The following is a 6,217-nucleotide window of genomic DNA, read 5'->3' as shown; positions in this document are numbered from 1 at the left end:
GGTTAGCCTATTGGTTACACTAGGATTTCATCTCCAGGGGCTTCTATTTGGAGTAAAAAGCACGTATGTTGGCTTCGACGAGAGCCAAATCCTTCTTTTTGCCTCCATTCTTTTTTAACTTTTCATTTAAATGTCTGCTGTTTGATATGTGAGAAACATATACTTTCTTATGCCAGATTTGAATGTTTTAGGAAAACCTGTTTCAAAGACTCTTTGGGGAAGGGGGTGGCTAATCACAAGGAAACGTCAAAGTTAATGATCACATGGCCTAACATGTTGACTGTATACAAGACTTCGAAAAGGGGTTTTTATCAAAAGACACATCAGTCAGGGACTTTTATTCAGATGACCTAACTTTCCTCTTCAAGAATGATGGGCCATAGAAAGTTTATTTGCTGTGGTCTGTGTTTACTGAAGAGGAGAATCTAACAAGTAAGATGGGGTTCAGTTTCAGATGACAAAGCTCTAAAATGACTTCGGTTGAGGGGCAAAGCTCACAAACTCTGGCCCCAGCAGAGTTCAGAGAATAGGCAGATGGATTGATACAATCGGAAAAATACCTATTTATCAATGAGGTTTCCTTCCAAGCTACATTTCACACAACAGCTTTGCAAAATGCCTTCATCCCACAGTCTAACAATCTGGACCAGAAAAAGTTTTCAGCAAAAGTCAAGAATGATCTGTATAAAAGGCTAAGTAGTGGAAAAAACAGCGTGTGCTATGAGTCAGACTTCTTACCAACTAAACACACCTCTGTCACATGTTACCTCATAAATTTGGGGAATTTCTTTCTTCTGGCTAAGCCTCCATTTTCTTGGTGACAAAATGTGGATGAAAACTTCCTGACCAACCCGTATCTCTCACTTAAGTGGTTGTGAAGTTCAAGTAAAATGAAAGCTATTTGAAAATGATAAAGGATTAAAAAAATCTGATACAATGATGAATGTGGTGATGATGGTGTTGACGGTAACCTGGCTGCTGTTTGGGTATCCAAGGGTATGGCTACTCAGGTCTCTGCCCAAAACCACTAAAAGCAATGATCTGAGGGAGCCAGATACTTTGTGACACTGGAGAACAGGCAAGCGGCTTCAGCCACAGGTGTAATTCTTAGTAGGTACCCAAACCCAAGGAAACAAGAATCATCCAGGTTTCAACGCAGCACCATGGATTGTCCAGAATGTGTCACTACTAAAATGACAGCCCTTCTGAGTACATTGGGTTAAAAGGCAATGTAGTGACACAGGCTTGGGTTAGAATCTCAAGTCTACTCCCAGCTAGTTGGGTAATCTTTGACAGGTAGCTTAATGTGTGACTTTTAACTTTTTGATTTAATTTTATTTTGTTTTATGTTTTATTTATTTTTGAGAGAGTGTAAGTGAGGAAGGGCCAGAGGGCGGGGGGCAGAGGATCTGAAGTGGGCTCTGCAGACAGCAGTGAGCCCAATGTGGACCTTGAACTCATGAACCAAGAGATGATGACCTGAGCTGAAGTCGAATGCTCAACCCACTGAGCCACCCAGGTGGCCACTAATCTTTTTTTTACTTTTTAAATTAACAGATAGTGAAATTGACTTTGTTTTGGTGTCCAGGTCTTTGAAATTTTGACACATACATAGATTCTTGAAGCCAACACTACAATTAGGTTATCAAACAATTCTATCTTTCCCTAAAACTTCCACCGGCTTTTCCTTTGTTTTGTTGTTTTTAATTTTTTTAATGTTTAATTTTATTTTTGAGAGAGTGAGAGAGAGAGAGAACATGAGTAGAGGAGAAGAGAGAGAAGGAGACAGAATCTGAAGCAGGCTCCAGGCTCTGAGCTGTCAGCAAGAGCCCAACACAGGCTCAAACTCACAAACCGCAAGACCATGACCTGAGCCGAAGTCAGACACTTAACCAACTGAGCCACCCAAGTGCCCCACACAGGCTTTCCCTTTGTAATTACATCCTCCTGCCACCCAGAATCCATGGTGATCACTGAGCTGGTTCTCCACTACCAGAATTTTGTCTTTTAAAAAAGGTCATGGAATTACAATCAGATAGTAGTAACCTTTTGAAACTTGTTTATTTCACTCAGCATAATGCCTTTGAAAGTCTCTAAGCTGGTGCCTATGTTAACAGCTTGTTCCTTTTAAATGCTGTTCCTTTTAAATACTACCATTGTATGGATGTACCACAATCTGTTTATCCATTTATTTGTTGAAGGGCATTTGGGTAGTTTCAAGTTTTGGGAGGTGATGAATAGAGCTGCTGTAAAAACATTTATGTACAGGTTTTTGGGTGGACATATGTTTTCATTTCTCTATAGGATGAAAGGTTAGTTACCTTTTTCATATGTTAGGGCCACATAATACATATTTTAGCTTTGTGGACCATATAGTCCTGTGTCAACTAGTGTGAAAGCAGGAACCAATAATATGTAAAGAATTAGTGTGGCTGTGTGCAGGACTTGGTCTGCTGGCCATAGTTCATCAATTCCTGCTGTGTTGTACATACCCAGGGATAGCTGGCTCATACGATAGGCATATTTTTAACTCTCTAATAAAATGCCACATTGTTTTTCAGAGTGGCTATGTTATTTTGCATTACCACCAGCAATGCATAAATACTCCACTTGTTCCCCATCCTCACCAGCACTTGGTATCGTCAGTGTCTTTAATCTTAGCATTCTAACAGATGTGCAGTGATATTTCATGGCAGCATTAATCTGCATTTTCCTAATGGCTAATAATGTTCAACATCTTTTTATTCTTATTGGCCATCTTTATAGTCTCTCCTATCATGTTTGATCAAGTCTTTTGCCTACTTTTTAACTGGATAGGTAGTTCTCTTACTGTTGAACTTTGAGATTTCTTTATATATTCTGAACTAATTTTTAATTACATTTTTATTAATATATTATTATATTATATAAATATATTATTTATATTTTTATTTTATATATTTATATTTTTGAATATATTATTTGCAACTATTTGCTTTCAGTCTGTGTTTTATTCTTTTCAATCTTCTAATAGTGTCTTTTGTAGAGGAAATTTTCTAACTCTGAGGAACTCCAAATGTTTTCTTTTATGGATTTTGCTTCTGGTGTTTTTTTCTAGGATCTCTTTGCCTCATGAAGATTTTCTCCCATGTTTTCTTCTCAGCATTTTGAAGCTCTATATTTTGTATTTGTATCTATGTAAATGGATATGACCCTTTTAAATGTTTTGTATACAGTGTAAGGTTTAGGTTAAGGATTTATTCTTAAGTTTATATAAACTTCAAATGGTTTATTCGAACTAATGTTGTTTAACAGACTGTTCCATTTAATTGCCTTCATTGCTTTGGCAAAAATGAACTGGCCAATTGAAATGTGGTATCCTGGGACACATAAAAGGATATTAGTGGGAAAACTGCTATAAAATCTAATCACGTCTAAAGTCCAGTTAACAGTATCATGTCAATGTTAATTTCTTATTTTTGCAAAATATACCATGGAAATGTAAGGTGTTAACAGGAGGAGAAACTGGAGGAAGGTATATAGGAATTCTGTATTATCTTTGGAACTTTTCTATAAATCTGAAACTATTCCCAAATAAAAAAATTTAAAAAAATGAATTGGCCACATTTGTGTGGACCTATTTATAGACTCTCCATTCTGTTCTACTGATCTGTGTCCCTATTCCTGCACCAATCCCACAATATCTTGATTACTGCGGTAGCTTCACGGTTACTGAGCAATTTACAAACTTATGAATCTCCCCTACAAAGTAGAAGTTCTGCAAGGATAGGAATATGGGCAGAGGTTGAGTCCTTCTGTTTACTACTGTGTGGCACGTGGCAAATGCTGAATAAATTCTTTTGTCAAGTGAATTAAAAAATGAACCTTCGTGACTGGCTGAATCACACATCTGAATCAGTGATTTTGCTTCCATGGGTCTGTCAAGCCATTGGGAATTTCAAGGAGAGAGCTGAGTAAATACGGAGGGCTCTCAGGAGATGTGAGAGATGGCTATCAGTGAGTTACACTGGGTTTACTTTGCTACTTCTCACCCACCCTCCAAATCTCTTTCCATTGTGTATATGTTTTTTGTTTGTTTTGTTTTGTTTTGTTTTTGTCCTATGGGGTTTGCAACCTTACTATTAAGGAGTTCTGGGTCAAATTATGCCAAGACCTTAACATGCCCACTTGGGAGATGATGTGGGTTAAGCTCTTAGCACAGAGACCAGAGCATGGTATGTGTTCAGCAAGTATTAGCCTTAACTACTATTTTTAATCATTAAAAAGTCAGATTTAAATATTTTACTTGACCCCCTAATTATTTTATTCGTTCATTCATAAAATATTTATCCATTTACAGAATTGATAGCTTTTAAACTATAATCCAGGAATTTTTCTAGGAGCTAAAGATACAACAAATAGGGAAGATATGATCCTTCCCTCAAGAATAAATTATTTGGGGCACCTGGTGGCTCAGTCGGTTAAGCATCCGACTTTGGCTCAGGTCATGATCTCGCAGTTCGTTGGGTTTGAGCCCCAAGTCGGGCTCTGTGTTGACAGCTTCGGATTCTGTGTCTCCTTCTCTCTCTGCCCCTGCTCATACTCTGTCTCTGTCTCTCAAAAATAAATTAAAAAAAAAAAAACATTGGAGAATTAGATGAATGAACATTCCGACCGATTTACTCTACATGTCCAAACCTAATGCGCTATGAAGACTTTGACTCGTACAGGTTATACATCTGATTTACAAAATCTTTTAAAGAAACTGTGTCCAGAGAGTGACAAAGTAGATCTGTGCTCATTTTCATACCTGTAACGATTGGTTTGTGATTTCCAAGTATGTAAGAAATATGAAAGAGGCAAGAGCTAACTCTGGAAGGGCTGTTGAGGGGACCAAGCAGAAATGGATACAGGTGGTCTTCAGAGCTCTTGTAGCTCCAGGATGTGATTGCTGTTTCTTTACCCATTCAAATATGCAGAATGATTCACTAATACACACACACACACACACACACACACACACACACACACACCCCTACTAACCATAATCCCTAAATGTAATTAATGACTTTGACTTTTATCATGTCTTCAACTCTCAAAAAATGGGGGGGGGGGGAGTATTGAGTGAATATTTTACCATCTGGGGGAAATTATTTTTAAGTCTCACATTAGGTAGCTTAAGGAAGTCCCCTTATTCAAAACTCCTTGCTCATTCTGCATCATCCAAACTTCCCATACCTGCATCACTGGGTTCACACACACATTCATTAGCCTCCGTAATGGTCATCTAATAACACAAAGAGGCTCTTCAGTCTCCTGCTTCTGATTCAATCAGGCAGCAAGTAAACACTTGTGATTTCTGTTTTTGTTATCCCCATTGGCCAGAAAGAAATGGGAGTTATGTACTAGAGGAAGCTAATTAGACATTTTCCTCTTTTCACTATGCCTTGCATCTTGAATACTTTGATTTCAGTTAAACTACATCCTTAGCTAATTAACAGCAAAACAATTAAGAAACTGTGTTAGCTGTTGAAAATAAACAGTTTTCCAACAAAACCAACTCATTACACATAGGCAACCATGGTGTTTGAAACCAATTTCCTGCAAAGACTAATAGCACAAACTGCTTTTTCTGAGTATTTGCCTCAGACATGTATCTAATTCTGTTTACAGTGATAGAAATCTTCCTGGTAGAACATCCCTCTGATCCTGTAAACTCACAAGAAACATGGCAAACTGACTGATCTACATCATTCCTGTGCACCAAATGGAAACATTCAGCCCATCTCATCAGATCCAGGATCAACATACCCATTAAGGTTTCTCACTATCATGGATGTTACACTTTACATACTTTACATAATTTGAAAATAAATCATGTCATTTTGGAAGTTTTTACAGATAAACACAGCAATCTTGGGAGCACAGTGCTAATATTTAATCAAGTTCCACAGAGTAATACTACTCTGTATAGTGTCTTACTGTAAATACCACTTGTCCTCTTTGTATTACCCCAGAAAAAAAAAAAAGCCTGACTTTAAATACATACTGGTACACAGAAATTATACATTCAACATCCCTCACATTCAGCCATATTTTCAGCTGGCTAATGTTTAATTTTCAAACTGCATTGGTCAAAACTCCCTCTTTTTATTTGTGGGTATAGGAAGGGCAACTGTCCATTGGCCACAGATGATGGATAATACCTGCTTTGCTGCGAGGAAATTTATGTTAGTCA

This window comes from Puma concolor, chromosome A1, assembly GCF_028749965.1.
Source record: "Puma concolor isolate L17-30 chromosome A1, mPumCon1.1.hap2, whole genome shotgun sequence".
Taxonomy (NCBI): domain Eukaryota; kingdom Metazoa; phylum Chordata; class Mammalia; order Carnivora; family Felidae; genus Puma; species Puma concolor.
Note: the sequence above shows the minus strand (reverse complement) of the source record.